At 39.5% G+C, this 27816-nt stretch overlaps 1 protein-coding gene across 5 annotated transcripts in view; it reads right to left on the reverse strand.

The window, feature by feature from the left end:
- RNF144B (ring finger protein 144B) overlaps positions 1-27816 on the reverse strand; it is a 599530-nt gene that overhangs the window by 429120 nt on the left and 142594 nt on the right. For 4 of the 5 annotated variants that reach the window (XM_081247026.1, XM_081247031.1, XM_081247027.1 and 1 more), the window contains one exon: positions 26232-26360. The gene's annotated coding sequence lies outside the window, so the exon portion shown is untranslated. Of the gene's footprint in view, positions 1-20420; positions 22749-22977; positions 26361-27816 lie in introns of those variants that run through there. The other variant, XM_081247024.1, reaches the window with a different exon arrangement.

The following is a 27816-nucleotide window of genomic DNA, read 5'->3' on the forward strand; positions in this document are numbered from 1 at the left end:
CTTTGGGCAGTATATATACATAATGCATAGTTTAAAAGATCTCTGGTTCTCCAGGTTTTACTGAAAATGGAGTTTGTGAAATTTTCTTCACTCAACTTGCTCTATATAATTTCAAAGAGGAGAAGTGGAAAAATTCAGACTAAGCCTCTCACATGTTTCCTTGGAGCTCAAAAGATATTTTCTGTTGTCTTAATAGAGTTCCAGGTTGAAGAGCCTCACTTCTAATATAATTGAATTTCTTAACCAAGAGAACTCTGCAGTTAAGACTGTGATGCTTAGAATAAGCAGACCACGTAAGCAATACCCCACACAAAATGATGAGCCAGCAAGATGAATTTCAGGCTGTGTATGCTGCACATTACAAAAGCACATCAAGGCACATAAAAGTACAAAAGCATAAGCATCAAGTGCTATGTGGATAAAAAGTAATAAAAATAGTATGGGAAACTCTGATAACTAAGAAATCATAATGGGAATTAAATAACAGCCTGAATAGAGGATAGGTGGAACACAGAACCAGGTTTTTTTTTGTTTTTGCAGTACGCAGACCTCTCACTGCTGTGGCCTCTCCCGTTGTGGAGCACAGGCTCCAGACATGCAGGCTCAGCGGCCATGGCTCACGGGCCCAGCCGCTCCGCGGCATGTGGGATCTTCCCGGACCAGGACACGAACCCATGTCCCCTGCATCAGCAGGCAGACTCTCAACCACTGCACCACCAGGGAAGCCCCAGAACCAGGTTTTGAATAAGCCCTCTTTGAATAAAAAGTTGCTGTTTTTTTATTATAGCCAATTCATAAATACAAGTGTAAAAAATAGGCAGAATAAGTGCCCCTATATGCAAATCACTGTGCCAGATGCAGAGGCATAGGTTATTTTACTTAAACCTAACAACTTTTCAAGGTAAGCATAATGAAATTGAGTGTCGGAAAAGTTAAAATAACCAACATCATTCAGCTAGCAAATTCCAAAGCTAGGATTCAAACCTGGGCATCTCTGGGACCAATGCCCATACTCTTCTTGCTACATCACTCTGCCTCTTTTCAATCAAAGGGAGGAATTAATGGAAGTTCAATGCATGGAAGAGAAACCTTGAGGGAGATAGAAACTTAAAACAGGGGCCTGGGGAGGGCAGTCATTGAGTTCTAACCAGATGTGGCAAAAGCTCAAGTGTAAATAGTATGACTGCAGCAGGAACACAGAGGGAGCAAGAAAGTCAGCAACGATATTTATCAAGATTTTTAATACAATTGCTTCCACAAGCCAGAGAGACATTTAAGACTTGAACAACTCTGTGCATCTGGTTTCATCCCCTGACAGAAGCCCATTTTGACGAAGTGGGAATTAAATTCACAAATGTAAGAAACTAGAATAGTTTATCAAATTTCTTCCTGCTGTTATGAAAAATAATGTTGTGATAGGGAATGAGATTAAATCTCTCAAAAATCAAATTTAGTTTAAAAAAAGAGAGAGAGTGGCAGGCTAACTGGTCTACCAGAGGAGACAGACGTATCAGGTTTAATTCTTGGAAAAGGGTTTGCAAAAAGAAAGTCTGACTCTTCATGTCCCTGAAAAGCTATGAAAATTAGATAGGTTCCAAGCATTTATAAAGTGTTAGCTTATAGCCCCTTCCCAAATTACAAACATGATGCATCCAAAGACTCAGGTGATCAGGATGACATCATTGGAATCATCTTCATCTTCAATCAACCCTCATACAGACTCCACTAGGAGCAAAGTCCTTTGCATGTTTAACCTTGGCTTCTGCATAGTGCCCCATGAACAGAAAGAAATTTGGGTTTGCAAGCCTTCAGTTGATAGGCAAAAACTGCGCCATGCAGGAAGCTAAATGATTTGAAGGGCATATACAGTCTTGACCAGAAACCTCCCTGCAATGCCATAAATCTTAATTTCATTAATTTCCAGCTATTCCAGTAATTTATTCAATAAGAAAATAAAATATTAACCCTTTATCTCCAGATACCAGTGCATTTGGATTCCACTAATCTTTCTCTAGCTACTCCAGCCCATATTGACCTCTCCTTTCTCTGAAAATTATTCCAATGGCTCATACAATTGGACTCTTAATTAGTTTTGTAATTGTTTATATCAGTAAGCTTGGATGCAAACTAGAGGATAAGTTCTTTAAGCATTAGCTCTAAACATTGTGATAATCCAGAGAAAATTCTTGGAGAAAACAGAAACCATCAGACAGGAACTCCCTGTGCTGCCCAAAGACACAACATACATACTATCTTTCATCCCTCTAGCTGAGGCCAATTCTTCCCTCTGCATTCCAGATTCTATCCTTTCTGATTTTGTCAAGAACTTTGCATTATTAAGTGTGTATCTCTTGTATGGCTAATCTTTTCTTTCCTATTGGTCCCTTTCTATTGTATTCAACCATGCTCAAGTACCTCCAGATTTTCAAACTTTCCCATGTACTTTCTCCCCACTCTCACTAAACATTATTACTCTCTCCTCCCTTCAAGGAAAACTTCTCCAAGGATTGTCAAGTGTCAAAGTTCCTCTATCTTCATATCAATATTCTTCACACACTCTAATCTGGCTTCTCTCTCATATGTGCCATTTAATTCCATCCAAACAATTGTATAAGGTGATCAGTGACTTCCATGGTATCACATTCAATGGAATCTTGATTTTTATTTTATTTGACATCTCAAAATATGCAACACTGTTATTCACGCACTCTGACCAAAACATCCTCTTTGCTTTCTGACATAACACTCTTCTAACTTGGTTTCCTACTCAATACACTTCATTCCCCTTTCTTGGATACTTCACCTCTACCAACTCTTTAAATGGTAGAGTTCCTAATTGAATTTCCCTGGGCTTTTTCTCACTATGTCAGTAAGTGGCCTGTTACTATGGGTTTATTTTTCATGATAGGCTGGGATTCCAAATATGTAAGTGTGCTATTTTTTTTTTATGTTGGAAAACTCTTTTTTCCTCTGAGTAGCAGAGCTAACATTAATTTTTTGGCATAGTGTGGAAAAGTATAAAAAATTTTCCGGGACTCCATCTTATCTGTTATTATTTGATTTCAATTTTCAGTTAAAACAGTAATGGACCAAGGGGTGATGTCAGTGAAAACAGTTGAGTAGGACCACCGAAAATTCTGTCTCTGTGAATGCAATAAGACTACTGGCAAAGTTGTCAGAATCAACTTTTTCAGAACTCTGGAAATTAACCAAAGGCTTTCAGCAATCCAGGGAGTGTTTATTCAAGAAAAACATATGACTCTCAGTAAGAACAGTGAGCTTTGTAGCATTTTTATTCTGATCGCTCCCTCCCCACCTCCATGGTAACTCTGAAAGCCAGCAACCTGAAATCACAGTGGAAACCAGTAGCCTAGCAGCCACTGGAGGCGGGGGACAGAAGTGAAGCTCCATCAAAGCCTCATCTTGTGCCAACAAATCAGATAATCTAAATAAAATGGACAAATCCCTAGAAAGATACATATGACTAAAACTAACTCAAGAGAAATAGAACATATGAATAGACCTATAACAAATAACATGATGACATTAGTAACCAAAAACTTCCCACAAAGAAAAGCCCAGGACCAGATGGCTCCACCACTCAGTACTACAAAATATTCAAAAAAGAATTCATATGAATACTTCACAAACTCTTCCAAAAACTAGAAGAGAGAATAGCACTTCCTAACTCCTTCTATGAGTCCAATATTGCCTTGAAACCAAAACCAGACACTCACAATGAGAAAAGGAAAAACACAGATGAATACTCCTAATGAATAGTGATGTAAAAATCCTGAACAAAAGACTAGCAAACAAAATTCAGCAACATATAAAAAAGATTATATATACCATGTAACCAAGTGGAATTTATCCTACAAATACAAAATTGGTCCAACATAGAAAAATGAATCAATGCAGAACACCATATTAATAAAATAAAGGGTTAAAAGCCACATGATCATCTCAATAGATACAGAAAAAACAATGGACAAAATCCAAAACCTTGCATGACAAAAACATTCAACAAACTAGGAATAGAAGGAAACTCCTTCAATCTAATAAAGGGCATCTATTTTTTTAAAAACCACAACATATTTAATAGTGAAAGACTAAAAGCTTCAAAGATTAGAAACAATACAAAGATGTCCATCTCACCACTTCCATTCAACATTGTATTGGAGATTCTAGCCATGCTAATTAGGCAAGAAAATTTTTTTAAAAAGACATCCACATTTTTTAGAAGAAGCAAATTTATGTCTATTTGCAGATGACACAGTCTTCTTGTATATAGAAAATCATAAGGTACCACCAAAAAAAAAAAAAACTATTCGAAGCAGCAAACACATTTAGCAAGGTTGCAAGATATAAGATCAATGTACAAAATCAATTGTATATCTATACATTACCAATAAACAATCTGAAAATGAAAATAAGAAAACAATTTTATTTATAATAGCAACAAAAAGAATAAATACTTAGGAATAAATTTAACCAAAAAGTATAAAATGTGTACACTGAAAACTATAAAACATCATTGAAAGAAATTAAAGAGTATCTGTGAAATGGAAAGATATCCTGAGTTCATGTATTGAAGGATTAAATATTTTAACCCGAAAACACTCCCCAAATCAATCTACAGATTCAATACAATGTCCACCAAAATCCAAGTTGCCTTTTTTGCACATATTGCCAACCTGATCCTAAACCTCATATGGAAATACAAGTGAATCAAAAAATTCGAAAACAATCTTGAAAAAGAATTACAAAGTTAGAAGACTCACACTTCCTGGTTTCAAAACACACTACAAAACTACATTAATCAAGGCTATATGGTACTGGCATAAGGACAGAGATATAGAAAAATGGAATAAAATAGAGAGCTCAGAAATAAACCCATACGCTTTTGACCAACTGATTTTTGACAAGCATGAGAAGACAATTCAGTGAAGAATAGTCTTGCCACCAATAGTACTGGGACAACTGGCTATCACTCGCAAAAGAATAAAGTTAGATCCCTACCTCACACCACACACCAAAATTAACTCAGAATGAACCAAAGACCTAAATGCTAGAGCTAAACCTATAAACTATTAGAAGAAAACATAGACATAAATCTTCATGACCTTTAGGTTAGTCAATAATTTCTTAGATATGACACCAAAAAACCCAGGCAAAACAATAAAAAATAGATAAATTAGGCTTCTTCAAAATTAAAAACTTTTGTGCTTAATATGACACTATCAAGAATGTTAATACAACCCCTGGAATAGAAGAAAATATTTGCAAATAATATATCGGATAAGGGACTAATATCCAGAATATATAAAAACTCTTACAACTTATTATTCATCCATAAAAGAAACTAAGTACTGCTATATGATAAAACATGGATGAACCTTGAAAACATGATGCTAAGAAGCAGCCAAACACAAAAGGCCACATATTGTATTGTTCCATTTATATGAAGTGTCCAAGGTACTCTAAGGTAAATCCATAGAGACAATAAGATTAGTTAGCACGTGCTAGAGGTTGTGGAGAAGGGAGAATGGAGAGTGCCTTCCAGTGGGTACTGGATTTCTTAATATAAAAATACTCTAAAATTAGATTGTATCAATGGCTGCACATGCTGAATATACTGAAAACCACTGAACTGTATGCTTTAAGTGTATGCATATTATGGTATGTGAATTATATTTCAATAAAAAAATGTAAAAGGGACTTATGCCACTCAGTAATGCCACACTTAGGTATATATTCTATGGAGAAACCTCACAAGGAGATATGTACAAGAATATTTATTCCTGCATTGTCTGAGAAAAAATAGAAACAAATTAAAGATCTATCAACAAAAGAATGGATAAATTATGATTTTTTATACAGTTGAATACAGCAGTTTAAATGCACCAAAGCATGTGTATTAATGTATATTGAGTGAGAAGTTAAAGGAGCCCAAAACATATCATTTAATAAGGATGGAAAACAGGCAAAGCAATGTTATAAATTATTTATGGGTACACATATAGTACAGGTATAAAATATTCACAAGAATTAAAACTCCATGTTCAGGATACTTGTTACCTCTGCAGATGGCAGGAAAGAAATGGAATCAGGTTAGCTACAGGGGCTTCAACTATATCTGTAAGATTTCAACTTGGAAAGGAGAAGGGAAGTAGGGAGAAAGATAGATCTGAAGCAAATTTTTAAAATTATTATAGGAATGAGCTGAGTGGTAAATACATGATTTTTTGTTATATTAGTGTCTATACTTTTCTATGTGTGTGAAATATTTTATAATAAAATGACATGCTACTATTTAAATATACATTTATTTTATATATCGATGGATATAGATATAACCAAAACATAATCAAATATAATTTGACTTTAACTCACCAGTTCTTCCAAGTGTAGAGACCAGAGAAATTAGAACTTAAAGTGGTTTACTAGTCTACTGATGTATTTTGCTAATTAATTTTCTAAGAGATCTCTATAGAGATCTCCTTTTAATCTTAAGATAATTTGTTTTACTGTTTGAAAAATCAATTCATGATTATTCTCAATATTTAGAAACTGATAAAGTATAATTCAATATAAAATTATATACATAATCATACTGCTGAGAGATAGCCACTATTTATATCTGTCTGGGTACTTTCAGTCTTTTTCTTATGGCAGACATATATCTTTTTATATAAAATTAGGGTCATGTTATTCACATGTAAATTAGACTCTCATTTGTCTGCTGAAAACTTCCAATGCCTTCCTAATACCCTCGTATAAAATCTAAACTCTTTACCTAACCTTTGCCTCAGAGACCCTATAGGATGTAGGCCTGCTTGCCTGGTCTTCTCTCACTCTCCTCCCCACCTATTCTATTTAAACCTCACTAGCCTTCTAATTGGACTAAGTTTGCTACCAACACAGCACTTTTGCACATGTTCTTCTTTCTTCCTAAGATGTTCTCCTCTCATGGAATTGTTTGGATTATTGTTCATCAAATATTCACCTACCTCTCCCACTCTAGATGGAACATGCTTCCCTGTCCCATTGACAGGCTTGTTGGGGTGATGTGCTTTGGAATTTGCAATGGAATGTTAGCAAACATGATAACAGTTTGCAATATGCTGGGATGGCGAGGTTTGCCCTCTTGTGCCTCTGTCATCACCACGAGAGGAACACACCCCAGCTGACCTGTTAGTCCAAGAAGGATGAGAGTAACATGATGCAGGCCTGGGCATAATTTTCACCTTGGTGCCAAGCCATGCCAAGCTCACACTGAATCAGCTAAGTCCTGTCTACCTACCTCAGAGAGAATAAATTATGTGGAGAGAACAAATTATTTTAACTTGTCTTAAACCACTGAGTTTTGTGGTGGTTTGTACCCAAGATTATTATGGCAATAGTTCATGGATATATCCTGTATCTTTGCATAACTTATTCTTGCACTTCATTTAAATCTTGATTCATGTGTCACCTTCTTTAAACCACTTTTTATCCCCTTGACTCTGCTTTATATTTATCCATGATATTGATCATAATATGTATTTGTTTGCTTGTTGTCTCCCCACTAGAATGTAAGCTCATGAGAACAGACACTTTTATTGTTTACTGCGGTCTCTGCCATGCCTAGATGTGCCATGAACATTGTACATACTCAATAAGTAATTCTTGAGTGAATGAATATCTGGACCTCCTACTTTTTTTTAAACTTAGTATCATATCCTAGACATCTAGTTTTAGACATTTATCTCTTACTTTTGCTATTATACATTAGGATAAATATCCTAGTTCCTAAATCTTTCAGTATATCACTGATTATTTCCATAGAATAAATGTCTAAGTCAAAAGGTTTGGAACAAATTTGGGATTCTAAATGTATTTGAACAAATTTTTCTCTCTTAAGTTTGCATAGATTTTTACTTTGACCTATAACAAGAGAAAGGTTTTCATCAAAATTTTGCAAAACATAGTTTTATAATTTTTAATCAATAAGATTTTAAATGATACGCCATTCTTTTAATTTGCATCCTCTGCACTGTTGATACAGTTAAACTTTTTCTACATGAATAACACATTGTTATTAATTCTTTGAGAAATAGGTATTCATGTTCTTTGCCCAGTTTTTCTATTAGTATGTTAAGTTTTTCCTCTTTGATTCTTAAGAACTCCCTTTATCTAAAGGCCGTTAAGTTTTGTGGAGTATCTCAAACATCGTAAATATTTTCTGGGTTTTTTTTTTCCATTTTAAGCCATTGAAGCATAGTACATATAATATCAGCTTTTCAGACAGGAAGAACTGAAATTGAATACCAGCTTTGCTTCTTCCTAACAGTATGATTTTGAGCAAATTATTTATCCTCAAAAAGCTTCAGTTTCTCATCTGGAAAATGTGAAGTATAAAACCTACTATACAGGACTGGTTTTAAGCAACATTAACTCTGATTAATTTAATCAAAATAATGTACTGGGAAGATACTGAGATAGCTCACCAAATTATGGAAGAGGTAAACAATCAGGCCTTAGGAAGGGAAAGAACCACAAGCAGCCCCAGATGTCAGCAGCAGGAGCCCTTCCGTGGACTGCCCTGCTAAGGTCCAGCCATCACACGACCCAGCTCTACTTGCTCTTTGTCCCTGGTGTCTACATTCAATATCCAAATTCCTGGTTAAGAGAATTTTACTTTCCTAATCTAGATTATATGCCTCCCTCTATAATCAGGAAATGGGGCTTCATTACAGAAAGAAGAGGTGGTAAGTGTGTGAAGCATGCAGCCCCAGCCAAATAACAAAAAAGAGGGGAGGAAGGGAAGGGAGGAAGGAAGAGGAGAGAATGAGGGGGAACAGGGAAGGGGAGAGGAAGGGACAAGAAAGACGGAAAGAAGGGAGGGAATGGGCTTCCCTGGTGGCGCAGTGGTTGACAGTCCGCCTGCCGATGCGGGGGACGCGGGTTCGTGCCCCGGTCCGGGAAGATCCCACATGCCGTGGAGCGGCTGGGCCCGTGAGCCATGGCCGCTGGGCCTGCGCGTCCGGAGCCTGTGCTCCGCAGCGGGAGAGGCCACAGCAGTGAGAGGCCCGCGTACCACAAAAATAAATAAATAAATAAATGTAGTAGTCTTAGTTAAAATAAAAAAAGAAAAAGAAAAAAAAAATTTTTTTTAAAAAGAAGGGAGGCAAGGAGGGGGAAGGGAGAGAGGCAAGCTACTCCCATTCAAGTGCTGAGCTCCTTACCTGCCCCTTTAGTAAACTGGCAAAAACCGTATACTATGCAGTATTTTTCTCTGGATTTTATACATATTTAGAAAAATGAGATTCCATTGAAACCAGAATCTTAAATAAGTTTCTCATGGTAAGTTATCTTTTGCTCTTATTGAGCTTATTCCCAAGAGAGCCAGCCCTTGAATCAAACGGAAAATCTTCTCAGCACTCTAAGGGCTTAATGCTTAGTAGTAACTGTAAAGAAGCAGCAGGCCTTTTCTGTTGACTCTGCTTCCCTAGGATACACTATGCATGTTTAATTGTACTCTTGAATAGAGCAGAATCCTGAATGGAACAAGTACCTGAATACAACCTGTCAGAAGATCCAATATTTCAAAGCCAAAATAGAAATGCCAGTTTTTGGAGAATTTTCCATCATGGTTATTTTATATAAATTTGAAAAATATTATCCTTGGAATGGACTTAACCCTTCCAGGACTTAATTTCCTGTCTTTAAAATGGGTTTAATGGTATCTACTTCTCATGATTATTCTGAAAATTAAAAGAAGATGAAAATAAGATTAAAATTATAAGCACCTTATAATAGAAATCCACATTCCACTATCTCTTTTTCCTTTGAGCCAACTGAAAGCCCTATGAAAACTTTCTTTGCCTGATTTTATACACATATATATTTATATATAAATATATAAGCATATAATATATAATGAATAGGGAGTATAATAGTAAAGACCATAATTAAAGTATTTAACAAGAGGCCTATAAAACATCTTACCAGTATCCAGACATGATATTACTCTTCATCGCAACCCTGCAAGTTCCATTTTACAGATGAAGAAAGTAAAGTTCAGAAAGTTTAAGCAAGGGGCATGTCAAAGTTCAAACTTATCTCTGACTCAAGAGTTCATGCTCTTTCCACTAAGCTACATTACCTCCTAGGAAGATACAATGATCCATAAAGAAATCACTATAGAACTAGACAGCACAGTAATCAACTGCTCAAGAATGTGATTTCTTCAACCAGTGTTCTGAAAGAACATGAAGTAACCACTGAGTGGTTTAATGTATCTAACTTCAGCACCCCACTTAGCTCTATATGGGCATATGAGAAAAATCTTGTCTGCAGCTTTGGGAGAAGACTCCATGGAGGAGGAGGGATTCCAAATACCATGAAACACTTCTAGAAAAGGGTTTGAGAAAACCATCAAATTTTAGGTCAGTAAAATTTTTACTGATCCCCCCCATCCACCTACCCAGCAATTCAGACAGTTACTTTTGCTAGTAAAGAAAAGGAAGAAAAATAAGAAAGAGGAAGTGAAGGAGGAAAGGGAAGAAGAAAAGGAGGAGGAAGAGGGTGGGGAGAAGACAAGACCAACCAATCTGAACAAGTCTGTTATCAATAGTTTTCATGACTGGTAACCTTTGATCATGTTTTTTCCCCTCTGATGGGTCATAGTATTTGAAGTCAATCTTTCAAAGAACCTGGTATTTCAAAGATAAAAGGGAAACTCCAGCATGCCAAGTTTTAAAATTTGTAGACATCAAATTATTAGTATGATATAAGCATGTTAGAAAATCCTCCAAGGAAATTGATCCTAAAGTATGTCTTACTTGGATAAAGTCACAGCCCTAAAAGATATTTCCTCAAATTCTCTGAATTGGAGCTAAAGAAGTATACATTACACATATCTAACTTTTTTTAGTATTTGGAGATGAATTTTTTTCAACCAATATTAGGATATAGAGTCAATCAGATTCCTGTAAGGAACACCAAGGGGTGTTCAAACGCACATAGCAACTCTCCTCTCTTCGAATCACACCATCCAGCTAGATTCTGAATGAGGGAGTGCTCCAACAGGATTGGCATCAGCCCTACCTATCCCTGGAGGAGTCTTGTTATTAAATTATTTTTCAAAGATTCATCTTCCCCTAGTCTTCAGAGGCAGTACAGCTGGGAGTCATTAGCTGTAATCAGTGGGCAGCCAACAAAAAGAGGAAGCAGTGGGGGAATGCTCTTTCTGTAGAAGCCATCTGGGCAGAGGGAATTTGGTTTTAAACCCTAGGGGGCGGAGGAAGTTATTGGGATCTTGTTATATTTGGACTTGACTTCAGACCCTAAACAAAAGATCTTTTTTTTCCCAGAACTTTGCTTTTTTGAAGTAGGAGTAAAAGATAGCTGTAGTAAGCTAGTGGCTATAGTAAGCTAGTGGCTATCTCACAGGACATTATGGTCAAAGCAGACAATCTGAAAACAAAAGCCAAACACTAGTAGGTTGGGAGTTTATTTCTGGTTTAGAGTTTTTAAAAGAAAGGAGGATCTCTTCCTACTGTGAGCAATCTCCCTTTTCTCTTCCCTTCCTACCCACATTCACAAAGAAAAGCATACCTCTTACACTCAAAAAAAAAAAAAAAAGATTATGCTTGCCTGAGTTCTCCATATAAAGAGACCACTTTTGACTTGTTTCATAAGAGGGAAAACGCCACATTTTTCATTTCACCCTTTCTCTCTCTTCTCTGAGGATGCTGGTAATATCGTATAATAAATAAAGAGCAAGAACACACTTTGAGGCCAGAAACCTGGGTTTGATCCTGGTTCCACTACTTACTGTGTGGTCTTAGCAAATTAGGTCAGCTCTGGGCCTCAGCTCCCTAATCTATAAAATAGGTTAATAATAGATCTCTCATAAGGTTGCTAAGAGAATTTGTGACGAGGTGTGTCAAGCACCTAGCATACTCCCTGGAACACAGCAGACATCCAACAATTGGTTGCTATTCTTATTTATGTTATTTATACCAAACTTTTAATAAAAGTAGCAAAATTCACCAAATCACTTCATAGGATTTGGGGGGCGGGTGTTATGGGAGGAGAAGGTTAACACAGCTAGTTAAACATGGCTCATACCTCCAAATCAGAGGATCTGTGGGACCAAACAGCACCTATAGATGTGTTTTGGCTTCACAGGGTTTTAATTTTTTTTTCATTTATTTTGAGCATCTCAAAATGCAGATTTCCCATTAAAATATATATTTCCAGCTGTGCTTGAAAAACTGAAAGTTGAGCAACCCGAGGCCAGTATTCCTGGATGGAAACAAAGCGCCAAGGCTGAACAGGGATTACCCCTCTCAGACAGGATGTGTGCTCTTCAGTTTGGCAGTCCTCGCCTTCCCCACCCCTTCCCAGTCTGTTATCCTGCCTGGCCTTTTTAGGCATTTGAATCTGTGGTATCTTCTCTAACCCTCTGCCCCAAAGTGTAGATGGCTGAGAATAAGAGAAACATAAAGGTGCTTCATGAAGGATGAGTTAGTAGTCGCAGGGCAGGGAGTGAAAAGAAAATATCATGCGGCATCTTAATTAGGGGATTAGTAGGCCAAAGGGCTCCAGACCCAGTGACTGCTCCAGGAACTTAGAGACTTGTCATTTAACTTCAACAAGTCTCAAGTTCTAACCTGTAAAAGGCAGCTAGTATTTATTGACACTTTACAAGGTGGATTTGAGGATCAAATTATGTAATGCATGCGAGTAAAGTGAAAAATGTTATGTATAAATAAAAGGTAGATTACCAAACATAATGGACACAATATTTAAAGGAAGAAAATCATTTTCTAGCCCATTTCTAATATTATATATTCCATAGAAATCACACAACTGAAAGGATTCTTTAAAATAATTAATCTAGCCCTCATTTTCACAGATGAGCAATTTGAAACACAAGAAGCAGCTTTCATGAAGCTTACAATATAGTGAAGTAAGACAAAATGTATGAAAAGGGTATGCACTGAAGGGATACCTAAAGTCATGTAAGCCTCTATTAAGTCCAGGGGTGGAAATAGCAAGTGACCTGGAGCAAAAAAAAAAAAAAAAAAAAAAAAAGTTTTTAGAAAAAAATAACCTAAAAAACAACTTAAACTGCTTCTGCCTTGAATTTTTTTTTTTCCTTTTCTTTTCTTTTCTGCAGTACACGGGCCTCTCACTGTTGTGGCCTCTCCCGTTGCAGAGCACAGGCTCTGGACGCGCAGGCTCAGCAGCCATGGCTCACGGGCCCAGCCGCTCCGCGGCATGTGGGATCTTCCAGGACCGGGGCACGAACCCGTGTCCCCTGCATCGGCAGGCGGGCTCTCAACCACTGTGCCACCAGGGAAGCCCCCTGCCTTGAATTTTGAAGGGTAAATTCAAGGTGCCTAAGGATAACAGGCACCCCCGTGGTCTGAGAAAAGGATATAACAGGACATAGGTATCACAAGCAGACACAGAAGATGTCTCTCCCCTTGACTACTGAGCTCTATGGATAGGGTGAGAAAATTTGCAGAAACTATGAGTCTTCTGAGGAGGGAAAACTCACTTCAAACTCCCTGAAATCCACAATTAGGACATCTATCAGGAAGAACCAGAAAGGCTTTTACCCAAGGTCCACTGGCAAGAAAGGGAAGTCCCAAAGTGGAGCTCGCCAGGGAAGAAGGAGCATAAGGTCAAAACAAGGGTCTAAGAGTTCTAGTACGTATGGGGGAGGCTGGAAACCCTTCAGTGTCATTTTGGATCTTCCTACAAACATATATCAAGATAGGATTAGATATACAAGAGATTTCTTGGGGGGAATTCTCCTCAAGACTAAAGGGGAAAGGAACAAGAGAAGGTTAGGAGAGTCTTCGGATCAGACTGTCACTTGTGAAGGGAGAGAAGGAAGCAAGTAGGATCATGTTCTGAGGGAGCCTCAGCCAAGCCAATGGGGTACCTGATGCAAGGCTGCCTATTAGAAGCACCTGTGTTGGGCAGAAATGTCCCAGTTCTAGTACCCTCCCTCCTATCTAGGCATCGGGACCTGCAAGAAGATTGTTTTCTGAATGCAGAAGTGTCCACCAGGCTGGACAAAACCAATGTTCAACAGTGGACAAACTGGAGTTTTCAGTCCTTTCTCTCTGCCTTTCATTTAGAAACAAGATTTGTCCATTTTGGATGGAGTAAACCCCTCGATCCTTAAAAAATTAGAGAATTAAAAAATTAGAAGAAGTGGACAAACTGGAATTTTCAGTCCTTTCTCTCTGCCTCTCATTTAGAAACAAGATTTATCCATTTTGGATGGAGTAAACCCCTCGATCTTTAAAAAATTAGAGAAGGGGGCTGTCGGGAAATGCCAAGAGGGAGTTAACAGATTTCCTGCTAATAACAGTAGGTATGGGGTAGGGAGTAGATCAAGCAATGAATGAGAAAAATAACATGTGATGTCTTTATATTTGTATTGATACCTTGGCTGGTGAAGTGAGTTATACTGATTAACTATAGATACAGGAGGGCTAAATAACAACAGAGAGTTTTGATAGAGTCAATCAATAACAGAGATCTCTAACAGCAGAAATGATAACTTATACCTGTATAGGACTTTACAGATTACAAGGACTTTTACATATATTACATTTGTTAATCCCCATGACAATCAGGAAGATTCAGAATAGTCTGTCTCCATCTTAGGTATAAAGAAAATGGAAGCCAGTGGAGATTAGCAAATTTATCTGAACCACCATTAACTTCAAGAAGAAAAGTTCATACTGGAATCCTTTTTTTTTTTCTTTTTTTTTTTGTCCAAACCCTACTTTCTATCCTTTCGATCCCCTAGGTTGACTCCCTAGATTGCCAAATCAATGCAACTGACAATAAATTCATAGGATGTTAAAGGAGGGAAAGATCTCATTTGAATGAAGCCATCAGAGAAGGCATTCCAGAGCAGGAGAGATGGGCTCTGCTTCTTGAATGATGGACAGGATTCAGAGAGATAAGGAGGAGGAGTTGGATGTTCCAGATGGGGAAAACACAGGACACTGGGGAGAGAGCAAATAAGACAGCTTGACAGGGCTTCCCTGGTAGTGCAGTAGTTGAGAGTCCGCCTGCTGATGCAGGGGACACGGGTTCGTGCCCCGGTCCTGGAAGATCCCACATGCCGCGGAGCGGCTGGGCCTGTGAGCCATGGCTGCTGAGCCTGCGCGTCCGGAGCCTGTGCTCCATAACGGGAGAGGCCGCAGCAGTGGGGGGCCCGCGTGCCGCAAAAAAAAAAAAAAAAAAAAAAGGCAGCTTGACAGGTACGGGGAATAGTAGAAAATAGGGAACAGTCATTTGGGACCAAGTTGAAACTTTATCCAGAAGGAAGTGGAAAGTACCAGGGTTTTGAAGGAGGGGCGATGCCATCAAAGCCATTGGGAACAGCACTGTGACCAGAGCCCCTATAGGTGATGGTTCAAAGGAAGAGAGAAGGACCTACAGTTATGGAATTAATTTAAGCAAACTAACAAAAGGACTGGAAAATGATTATAATACTAGTGAATACAAAAGAGTTAAATGTTAGGCAAGAAGAGACTGAGAAAATTCCCATCACAGAAATCACAAGGATATGTTCCAGAAAGAGGGACTCAAGAGACAGGATCAAATACAGATAAGAAACCATTTTGAACAGCTTTTATCTTAAGGGTTCTTTATTTGAACCAATTCTGCAGCAAATGAGGTTAAGAAGTGTTTATGTTAGAAGATTTGCGTGTAGAACACTGTTTTCCTCTTCTTGGTTTCAGGGCAGCCAGACAGAAAAAAATAAGTGTAATTAAATATAAAAAGTATCAATTAGCACTGATTCTCCCATCCACAGAGTGAAATGACCAGTTGGGAGTGAGTGATCTCATCCTCTTTCTCAGAAGGACTTGGAAACAAGACATATTCAGTACATCTAATCACGTGAGAAGACATCATAGGAAAGTAAAGGGTCCCCAATACCAATAGGGGATTTTCTCCCCAAATTAGCCCTTGTTCAGCAGGTCTTTATAATCTCTAAAGTAATAATATTTTATGTCCTATTAACTTACACTAACAGAAATCTGACAGTCTTGGGTGAAATGGAATCTTAATCTTGAATGATATGATACTCCTACCCACCACTGAATATTTAAAACCTTTATATATCTAACAAGAGTAAGCATAATCTGGCAGGAGGAACACATTTAGCGTCAGTTCCCACTTTCATTAGTTTTTACCAAGTAGATTCAAACCAACCATTTCTCCATTCTCAAAATGATTTCACGTATCACTGTTCAATGGGATATTCCCAGATTACAACGTTCTGCTTTTTCTGCAATCATCCACAACGGGTCCCACCGACACCTTTTGTCAGAGTGCCTTCCCCACTTCCCTCTGCTCCTTGTTCAATGCACCACCAGTCAATGGCTTTTTGGCATTATCTAATTGGCATAGTTTTCTTCCACTTTCCCCAATCTTTAATATCCACTCTCCCCCTCCAAACATACCCTTATGCATACACAGCCTTTTAGTAATATTCTGAATATAGAGGGCAGATGTTTCAGCAGAGAGTTAATTGAGTTTAACAACATAAAATAATTCAGTGGTTTGTACACAATAAGCTGATAAATTCCCCTCAATCAGGTAAGTACACCCAAACCCTACCCACCCACTGACTCCGGAGCATATCTGATTTTACTCAGGTGCCCAGATACTTCCAGTCGGAATGATCCCCACCCCATTCTTCTGGGATAAATCCTCCTTTTAATAACTAGACAAAACTCCCAAGCCATACATGGCAGGAAGCCTAGAGCCTCCCTCAGGATGTGCCTCTGCTGAATTAGTCGCTCCACAACCTGCCACCACCTGCTGCTCCATCTCCACTTGCCCACCACACACACTGGACACCATGGTTTTGCTACATTTCCTAAAGCATCCCTAACACAAGACTTGCACACAGTAGAATTTTACTGGTGGTGAGAGGGTAACAGAGAGCAGCACAGAGCAGGAAACAACTTCCTCTCAGCACCAGACAACGGTAGACATCGTGTACGGCCCATTCTGAACTACAAGAAATGTTCAGAAGCCATATTCCTTCACAGGCCACCCACCACCTCCCTCCGCGTTCCTGGGAGCTCCTGCCCCGCCTCTGTCCTCCTCACACAGCCCTCTTCCCTCTCCATTCACAGCCCCCTCGATCTAGACTACTCCTCCATATGCTCCAGAAGTCTTGTTTTTCTCAGTCAGAAAGCCTATCAGGGCTTTTTCCAAAGCAACAGAATCATTCCCTTGGGAATAACGTATCATGCCATTCCCCTAGAAGGCAGAAACAGTAACAAGTTTATTTTTGCTTTGTTAATAATTTGTTCCTGCTTCATTTGCAACAGCTGAATATGTGGAAAGTCTTTTATTTAGGGCACATTTTCCTGAAACTCACACTACAGTGTCCTGCACTGTATGCTCTCCTGCATCCTGAAAGATGTGGATCCCAGCAGTAGTCAAGGACCCTGCTAGCTATGGGCTGACCTCACTCTGAAACCCATTCACAAGACCACTAATACCACTGATTTCTCCAAGGCAAGGGAAATATTTTTTTTTCTGCCAAGCCATCTTTTATTATTCTCCCAGAGGTACCCCCTTCTAACTCTTTGCCAGGCAGTAGAACATCCTTCCCCACTTCCTGTGGTGACCTTGCTCTCCAAACAATCCACACACATCTTTCTTTCAGTCCCCCCCCAGTACCTGGCCATGAGCTTGCTGTTTATGCCAGTGTGACCCTTATTTACCATGTGAAAGCTTGGAAAGATTTTTGTAATCTATACTTTCCAGAAGACCCTCTGGAATGAGATGACCCTCGACATCTGAATTTATCAGTCTTCATTTTCTAGCCTTGTCCACCTCTCTGTCAGTTTCCATCTTTGCTTACCTAGAGCCCTGTATTTGTTTCCTAGGACTGCCACAACAAATCACCACAAACTTGGTGGCTTCAAACAACAGGAATTTATTCTCTCACAGTTCTGCAGGCAAAAGGATCAAAGTCAAGGTGTCAGCAGGACCGCACTCCCACCAAAGCCTCTAGGGGAAGAGCCTTCTTGCCTCTTCCAGCTTCTGAAGGCTTCAGGAGTTCCTTGGTTTATAGAAACATAATTCCAATCTCTGCCTCCATCTTCACGTGGTTTTCCATCTCAAGCCTCCCTCTGCCTTTTCTCTTATAAGGATGCTTATCGTTGGATGTAGTGCCCACCCAAATAACCCAAGATGATCTCATCTCAAGATCTTTAATTTAATTACACCTGCAAACATCCTATTTCCAAATAAGGCCACCTTCAAAGGTTCAGTATAGACATGGCTCTTGTTGGGGAGGAAGACCACCATCCAGCCCACTACAAGCTCCACACTTCTAAAACCTTTGGCCTGACACTTGCCTGTGAAGAACATCCTTCCTGCAGACTCCCCAGAGCCCCAAGGACCAGGAAAGAGATTCACTAGGTTTGTCCACTGTGCACCACATGGGCTCAAGGGAACTCTGTTCCCTTTACCTGAGGGCAGGTAGATACTGTCTCTATGCATAGAGAATTGCTACCAGAGACCTAATTTCACATGGGAGGATTCTACAGTAGTATAAGGTGGGGAATGTAATCAGTCTCACTTGACTTTTCCACCTCCCTTAGCAGAATGGAAATTTTAACTTTCTCTTCTTTCACCTTCCCTGGAATTTGTACCTAATATCACATGACAACATTTTCCAAACCATGACCTGCAGAACAGGAGATGTTGCTGAGTGTTCCGCAACTAGATGCCCTGAGAGAGTGAGCACGCGCACAAGCTTATTAGCAGCTCTGAGAAGCTGCCAGTAAAGTAAGTAGGCTTTAATATTTTACTAAAGAAACCTGGTTAACCACATTTAACCCAAACTCTCTTGACTTCAAAGACCTTTTTTTTAGAGTATCTTTTGTGATCTCATAAGAACGCTAATGTCCTACAGAATACATATGGGAAATTTTTTTGAAAATTTGAAAAATGAGGAGTGTTGTAAAATTAATATTACATAAGCAACAGTTATTATCTTCTCATTCCCAACATTAGGATATAAAGCTGTGTTTTAAGTCACCTTGGTATTATAGGTCTAAAATTAAAGTCTTAATCTAATTTTGGTTTTTCTACATAGAGCTGAGCACCCTGAATTATCTGGCTTCTGTAGAGGATGAAGGAACAAAACCAGCCCAGAATAACCCTCAAGATTTTTTTTTTTTTTTTTTTTTTTGCGGTACGCGGGCCTCTCACTGTTGTGGCCTCTCCCGTTGCTGAGCACAGGCTCCGGACATGCAGGCTCAGCAGCCATGGCTCACGGGCCCAGCCACTCCACAGCATGTGGGATCTTCCCAGACTGGGACACAAACCCATGTCCCCAGCATCGGCAGGCGGACTCTCAACCACTGCGCCACCAGGGAAGCCCTGTTCCTATCTTGTAAATAAATTCATTTGTGGCATATTTTAGATTCCACATATAAGTGATATCATATGGTATTTGTCTTTCTCTTTCTGACTTACTTCACTTAGTAGGATAATCTCTAGGTCCATCCATGTTGCTGCAAATGGCATTATTTCATTCTTTTTTATGGCTGAGTAGTATTCCATTGTATATATACCACATCTTCATTATCCATTTATCTGCTGATGGACATTTAGGTTATTTCCATGTCTTGACTATTGTAAATAGTGCTGCTATGAACACTGGGGTGCATGTATATCTTTTCAAATTATAGTTTTCTCCAGGTATATGCCCAGGAATGGGATTGCTGGATCATAGGGCAACTCTGTTTTTAGTTTTTTGAGGAACCTCCATACTGTTTTCCATAGTGGCTGCACCAATTTACATTCCCACCAACAGTGCAGGAGGGTTCCCTTTTCTCCACACTCTCTCCAGCATTTGTTATTCGTAGACTTCTTAATGATGGCCATTCTGACCGGTGTGAAGTGATACCTCAGGAAAATATATTTTTTAGCAACATATAACAATTATTTCTGAATACCTGTCACACACCAGGCTCTGTGTAGACACTGTGGACTGAGATACACCAGTCAGAGTCCCTGTCTCACAGAGGAGATTTAGGCGAACACTTAGAAGAAGCTTTAAACAATATGTTATGTTAACGTTTTTGTTAATGTTTTCCTAATATTAAGGCTATTTAAAAATCCTTTGTCTTCAAAATGTAGGCTTTGTTCTTTTAGGACCAGAAGTGGATTTGGAAAATTAATGTCTTCACAAAATTCCCCTAATTTAAGCCATAGAAGTGAAGAAAGAAAACAAATGTAAAACATTTCAAGAAAAATACAGTATTAGATTTGGGATTATAAAAACTTTATATTACAATAGTTATTAAGCACAAAATTTACAGAGCATTTTACAAACAGAAGATCAAATTTTCCACCAGTCTTTAGAAAATTGAATTTACATCAAGGAGAAAATAGAGGTACAGCAAAGGAGTACTGGGTTACCAAAGGGTCGTTTGGCCATAGGTGCTCAGGAGGCTAATCAAATACATAAAATAAAGACAATTCTGATCAGAATAGAGAGTAAGTAAAACCAAGGAGGTACAAAAGTAAAACTAAGAAATTCACCTGGATATTAAAGTCCTTCTCCACATGATTCAAATTATAGCCACTGGAGTATGAGAGAAATAGCAGCAGTCAAGACAGGTCAAAAGATGCAGAAGCATATGCCAGGAAGGGTGTTTGAACTGCTGCTCCATGTCATTTGGCCAGTTTTACCAATGAGACGGTCAGCTCTATTTTGAAGACGGTGGCTAAAATGTTTCAGGTGTTAGAGTGCCATACTGAATGGTTATGCAGCTTCTCCCAGTTTATTTTCCCCAACTCCACTATCAACTGATTGAAAGGACTTAAGATTTTGAAAATCTAATGTGCCTCACTCTCCTGGGTGGGTATGTTGCTATGTAACAAAGAACATGCCAGTTTATCTTCCCCAGCACTAGGCACAGCTGGAAGGAAAGAAAAGCAAACCCATTTTAAACCATTTGAAAGCTACTCTCTATTCCAGACTATGAGGCTGCTCTCTTTAGGGTCTAAAATATGCTTACTTTACCCATCTTTGTTGACACAACCACAAACTTCAGCAAATACTGGAACCAGACTCAACCAGATTCCTTATAAACTTCCATATGTGAGCAAAATTCCCCTTTGATTTTGCCTAATGTTCATCTGCTATAATTTTTACCAAGTTCTAAAAAGGAAATCTAGCATTCTCTATTATGTATTTTACTGTAAAAGAATAAAATGGCAATTGGACACCACTTACCCATTTCAATCTATAGTAAATTCTGTCTCTTCATCCTCTCAAAAACTTTTTTTCTGGTAGTCATCATTTATCTTTATATCTTATAAGCACTCCTGCTAACCCATGGAACTCTTTTTTTTTTTTTTTCTGACACCCAAAGCAATGAGGATAATTGGACTTACTCTTGCAGGAGAAAAAATAAAAACAGAAGTCAAAGCTTCAGGTTGTGTTGGTAGTTGGGCTGTGGGACCATCTTTTTTCTGAAGGAACCCTAAATGTGTTCACAACTGGCTGAGTCTCCACTGGGAGAAATGTGCTGTCCTACATGCAAAACTGAGAGCTCGTGTCCTCTGCCTTCGTCCTCAGATCTTCCTTCAGACTTGGCATCGTGCAGAAAGCTAGGAGCCCTGCCTTGAGAGAGCTGAGCCTCTTCTATCTCAGACAGCAGCTGGCTATGTAATCCTGGACCAATGTCTGGTAACTTCTCTGAGCTTCAAGTTCTTTTCAGCCTTCCCTGATTTCCTCTAGTAACAAATTCTTTCTCCCTACTGTCCACTCCTTCCTTATGGAACTTTTCACATTTGTGTTGTATTAGAGTTATTTATATACAGCTGCATCTTGTCTATCATATGTAGGCAGAAACCTCAGTTCACCCATATTTCTGTCTCCCTCTTCTCTGTACTCCAAGGTCCAGTCAGAGTCTCAACTTTTAATAGATATCATTAAGTAGTCATTAGATTACTAAATAAAACATATAAATATATTTCACTATGCCAGTCTCTCTTCAAATATAAGTGGACACAGAAAGGGGGTGATCATAGTTGCTAACAAGCTTGAGACTATCTACCGAAAAAGGAAAGCAAATATTCATTATGAAATTAACAGTGCTATATGATAAAGATAAGCTTATATGATAAGTTTTATATGAGAAGGAATACAGGGACATCAAAAGCTTGATTCTGTTTATAAAAACTTTTGGGAAAAGCAATGTGTGTATCTTGCAGCTGGCCTCCCAGGTTGATCCCATGGTGACCCTACTCTTCGGCATGTCCCCTAGGCCAAGTTCAATCAGCATGGAACAAGGTGCTCTCCACCTACAACAGCTGAGGCAACCTCAGCCTCTTTTGATACCTGCAACTCCAAGCTCTCTCCGGCATTATAACAAAGCACATTCACTACTACTAGTATTAAGAGAAAGGGAAGGGACCTTAAATGTGTGATGAAATATCAACCTTGAAATCAGATGGGGGAATTCATACATTTTAACATGCCTCTTTTGTAAGGTGACACATTCCAACCCAGTAAGGAACAAAGCTGCCAAGGATATAACTTCCTTTCTCAGAATCCAAACACCTTTCATCTTAAAAAGTCACATATGACTCCTCAAGTTTTAAACATCAGCTTCCTTTCACATATGTAATGACATATCCAAGAAGGGCTTCAGAAAGGAGTGGGATCAAAAGACCTGTGTCGGGCTTCCCTGGTGGCGCAGTGGTTGAGAGTCCGCCTGCCGATGCAGGGGACACGGGTTTGTGCCCCGGTCTGGGAAGATCCCACATGCCGCGGGGCGGCCAGGCCTGTGAGCCATGGCTGCTGGGCCTGCGTGTCCACGGCCTGTGCTCCGCAACGGGAGAGGCCACAGCAGTGAGAAGCCCACGTAATGCAAAAAAAAAAAAAAAAAAAAAAAAAAAAACCTGTGTCTGAAGCCTCAAATGCACAGCACACATTCACATTTACATTCTAGTTATTTGTGCAAAAGGCACAGCCCACAAGGCCCTCTCTGGTCTGGCCTAGTTACCCCCACATTCTTGAACACCTGACACATCGAGCAGCTCATCACTATCTGGACATGTTGGGCATCTTCTCAGCTCCTCCTCTTCTCTGCTAGATGAAGCCCTTTAAGCTTCTGCTTTCTGAGTCCATTCCAGAGTGAGGTATTTGTCCCTGCATCTGTGCTCACATATGACTTTATTTAGTACTTGGATATCATGTTTGGTTAGTTGTGTATCTGTGTGGCCCTCACCACCCTAGACTTACCCATTTTTCATCTTCAGAAATTAGCATGGTGCCTGACATACAACTGTGTTTATTCATACCTGTCCTCCCACTTCCTTGGTATAGACTTGTCACTTCAAAGTATCTGTGCAGCCCAAGACTAAGAATCTCACAATCCCCTTTTCATCTAGTGGGACCATCCAGTCAGCTCTCCCCATGGTATATGAGCAGAAGTGACATTTGCCTCTTTCAGGCCAAGTTGGTTAAGAAATGGCTGTGCCTAGACTTCGCTGGTGGCGCAGTGGTTAAGAATCTGCCTGCCAGTGCAGGAGACATGGGTTCGAGCCCTGGTCCAGGAAGATCCCACATGCCGCGGAGCAACTAAGCCCGTGTGCCACAACCACTGAGCCTGCGCTCTAGAGCCCGCGAGCCACAACTACTGAGCCCGAGTGCCACAACTACTGAAGCCCGCGTGCCCAGAGCCCGTGCTCTGCAACAAGAGAAGCCACCACAATCAGAAGCCCGGGAACCACAATGAAGAATAGCCGGCACGCAGCAACAAAGACCCAAGGCAGCCAAAAATAAAAATAAATAAATAAATAAAAATTAAAAAAAAAAAATGGCTGTGCCTTCTTAACCTTCTGTTTCCCTTTATACCAGCTGGATGCAAAGGATTCCAAGGCCTGGCAGGGTCACAAGATGGAAGGTACCTAAGTTCTTGAGTCACTGCATGGAGGAAAGCCTCCCACCAACTGGAACACCCTCATTAGATTGCTACATGAGCAAGGAATTAACTTCTATTGTGTTAAGCTACTGAAATTTGGTGTTTCATTTGTTATAGTAGTTTTACCCTAAATAATACAGATTAATTCTCAAAATGTGTACTTTATTAAATAATTCTGTGTAACAAACCATGCTTAGTCCCTCTAATGTCTAAATCATAAAGCATGGATATAGGAGAGTGAAGGAAAGGGAATTGAGCAGGAGGGAAAGGAGGGAAGGGAGATGGAAGGAAAGAGAAGGGAAGAAAGGAGGGAGGGAGGAAGGAAAAAGAAGCTGTACACAATAAAGAATTGTAGTCAAGCTGCCACCTCAAATGTAAGCTGCCTATATCCTGATCATCAATCAAGTACATTATAACCAGGTCATTTGTTAATTTTGCTGCTGTATCTGCAATGCCTAAAATTTCCTGAGATATAGGAGATGCTCAATAAATATGTGCTGAATTAATGAGTAAATAAAATTATGAATTAATACCATGTTTTTCTTCCTTATAAAATGACCCCAAGAATTCACTCCTCTTTAGGCCTACAGATTATGGTATTTAATCAAGTATAAAATAATTTCTCTCCTCCAAAAGTTTTAAAAACAACACATAAGACTGTAACATTCATCTGAATGCTTATGATGTGCCATGGGCCTTATGGAATCCATGTTCCCTGGAAGCTTTCTTCTAAAATAACAGCACACTGCTTGCTGTTAAAGAGTTGATGCTTAATGGTTGGCTCTGAACTAAATGAAAGGCAGAATTGTTCTCCCTTTCTTATCCTAATCTCCAAAATGAGTTACTTATTATTATAAGAATTTTTAGGAAAACTTTCAGAAGATATTTTTGGGGAGAAGAGCAGGGGAAGGAGAATTTTCTAAAACAGAAAAAATAATAATCCTACCTTAATATTGAGTAAAGGGAAAAGAGACCACATGTAGTGAAGAGACCAATTTAATCTACATCCTATGGTCCAATGGTCCAATTATTGCAATATATATGATGCTAAATTTTGCCCAGTCCTGCTAATCAGACAGCAGCTCACTGTGTCTGTTTATCTCTAGGCCATTACCCAGTTGTACAGTAAATCTGCATTTCCAGAGATGGTCTAAAATAGAAACCCATGCTGGCTAAATTTGTTTTGGGACGTATCAGGCAACAGCTAGAAATTTTTAAATGACCAACTTGTATTCCACCGAGGCACTGAATGAATTGATTAGGGAAAAGCTAAAAACTGAATAGTATTTTCTGGAGTAGGCTAAGGTTCGTGCTGCCAGGGAAAATGTGTAAGTACCAAGTGAACGGCTATCAATCAGAACTGATTTTCAAATAGAAATGTGGAAAAAATGAAATTAAATGGGAAAGGGGAATGTCTTATTTTCCCCTCTATATGGCCCTTTCCAACTAGGTAATGATATAATTCATTCCTCAGGAATACATGCAAACTCCCACCACTAAAATTATGATAGAAGATAAGTTTTCCCACCAGCCAGAGGTTATTTCTCGGTTGAGACAACCTTTGATCTGAAGATGGGCACACACACTCTGAAAGGGCTGACACTCAAAGGACCAATGTCGCGTGATTGACTGGTTTCTAATATGGAGAGTGTGGCGCTGCCGTTGAGAAGAAGGGCTCTCTTGAGAGACAAGCCCAACTATTGTTTGGCTGCTCTCGTGTTAGCGAGTGCCCTGCGGTAACCCTCGTGCTCTGAAATACTCATATTGGTTATTTCAAAGTTGGGTGCGGAATTGTGCTTTCCCGTGTCTGTCACTAATGACTTGCAGCTGTTGCTAATCTGTGCCTCTGATTTCCTTTGATTACTATGTGTATTGATGCCTGTGGTAAATAGGCATCTGCCAGGTGCCAGCACAATCAGGGGAAAAATATAAAAAGTTCCCTGTTTCAAATTCAATGTGACATTGTGCAAGTTGAGAGGCAGCCATTTAACTATTCAGAGGAAACAGCTTCCTGGGGCACCTCCGGCCTCCTGGCCAGGGACATTCCTCCCATTCTCCCCACACCCACCCCATGATGCTGATTTTCTTTAGGATGGTTTTCAGCCACGACAGGAGGGCTTCCATTGCCCATGACATCAGCAGAGGGGAATATTTAAGATGGGTGGTTATGACCCAAGTTTCTAGAGAGCATCTCACCCCTCAGCTGATTTAAGCCTTAAAGGACCTCACCTGTTCCATTAACTGCCCAAAAGCTTCTCCACAATAGCTGTCCTGTGTTTTTCCCTCTGAGGAACACATCTTTCTCAGCAAGGGCTCTGGGCTGTATCACCTTCTCTCTCAGGAGAACCAGGTGATAATCTGGAAGAAAACAAAGCAAGATGAAGGCTTTCAGAGGAAAAATGCAAAAGTGATCAGGATCAAAACCAACACCTGAGGGTACAATGGCAAGTAGCTTCTTTGGAGCACTTGTGTCTTGCTTTTTCTGGTTCTCAGGGAAGCTACAGACAGAGGTTGAGTTCATCCATTTCTTACTCTTACACAGCAATGTTACACCATAACTCTGAAGAAAAAAAGGAGCCTCTGGTGTCCCCGGGTAGGAGTTTTTCTCCATGGCTTCCTTGACCCTCCTTTACCTCAGCAGTAAGAGTGATGATTTTATCATGGCCAGGAAACAGAGCAAGAGGCAGGTCTGCTTTGGAGTTAGTGGTTAGGTTGCGAAGTTAGGCACCTCAAGGAAGGGACCAAAGAATAAAGGCTGGTCAAGTGAAGCCTAGAACACTGAGAGGAAATTTCATGAGATCCCAAGATATATTGACATTAAATAGGTCGTTTGAACCTTACAAAAATATGATATGAAAATGAGCATCTGATGGATTCTTATCATTCCCACTTGGGCAATTTTAAAACCCAGACTGAGGAGGGGACATTGAATTACAGGCAGAGCTCAGGAATGTTTGGTCTTCTTCCATCAAACTGAAACAAAGTGTCCACTCTAGACATTCAATCCCTGTGGCTTCAAAAATCTGCCAGTAAGACAGTATGCCCCAGCAATAGATAAAAATAGAACATAAATGAAAGAGGACCCCATATCTAAGTCAGAAGAAATAACTAGAAGAATTTAGTAAATGCCCATTAGCCCAGTGATTAAGGGAAACAGATGCATCATAGTAATCATCTGGACATGGACTGTAAGATTCAGAAAGAAACCTCTGAGTCAAACAAAGTACAAGGCTAATAATAAGGGGATATAGCTAATAAATTAGCAAAAGTATGAGTCAACATTCTTAGAAAGAGATATTATATCATTCCCGGGATATTCAGACAACAAATACTTCAAAACTATTTTACTACACTGCATTTTATTTATTTAAAGACAGTGGTAAAAAATAAATTTCCCAGATCCAGACTGGAAGCAAGTCAACATCTAAAGGGTCTTGATGGATTGAAAAGGGGAAAGACTTTACTGAGATACAGAATAAATTGCCAAGGAGACCGGCCGAAGGCAAAGACATCAAAGAGATTCGACTCTGCTGCTGCCTTTTAATCAAAGGTTCGCCAAGTATGCAAAAGCATCTCTCTTCTCATTGACAGTCAGAAAAGAGATAGAATGAGGTGAGGTGTAGGATTGATAATCATCCAGAATACCAGTAGGAAAAGGCTAGCTAGGGGCATGTTAGTCTTCTAAAGCCAATTCACACGGCCACTTCCCCACCATCCCCATTCTCCAAAGGAATGTAATGTCAGGCACAACATACTCTTAGCCTCACAAGCAAACCTGCATGGCAGAGAAATCTTTGGTTTTCCAGCTCCTTGA

The sequence above is a fragment of the Mesoplodon bidens genome (genome assembly GCF_964165515.1).
Source record: "Mesoplodon bidens genome assembly, chromosome: 10".
Taxonomy (NCBI): Eukaryota; Metazoa; Chordata; class Mammalia; order Artiodactyla; family Ziphiidae; genus Mesoplodon; species Mesoplodon bidens.